A 201-nucleotide genomic window follows, 5' to 3' on the forward strand; every position below is an offset into this window, starting at 1 on the left:
ATGACCAAAGGAGACCTCATCACGAGCTAAAGGTTTAGATTAGTCGCTCGTTTACGGCCTTTCCGGACGCCGTTTGCTTGTGTCTTACCTTACCTAAATTCTCGGTTGCCCTTGGTACGTTATGTCGGATGTAGTAGGAAAGAGAGGATCGCTGTAGACTATTAGACAGTAAATTACAGAAGGGATACTTATACACATACA

This window comes from Penaeus monodon, chromosome 25 (genome assembly GCF_015228065.2).
Source record: "Penaeus monodon isolate SGIC_2016 chromosome 25, NSTDA_Pmon_1, whole genome shotgun sequence".
Lineage (NCBI taxonomy): Eukaryota > Metazoa > Arthropoda > Malacostraca > Decapoda > Penaeidae > Penaeus > Penaeus monodon.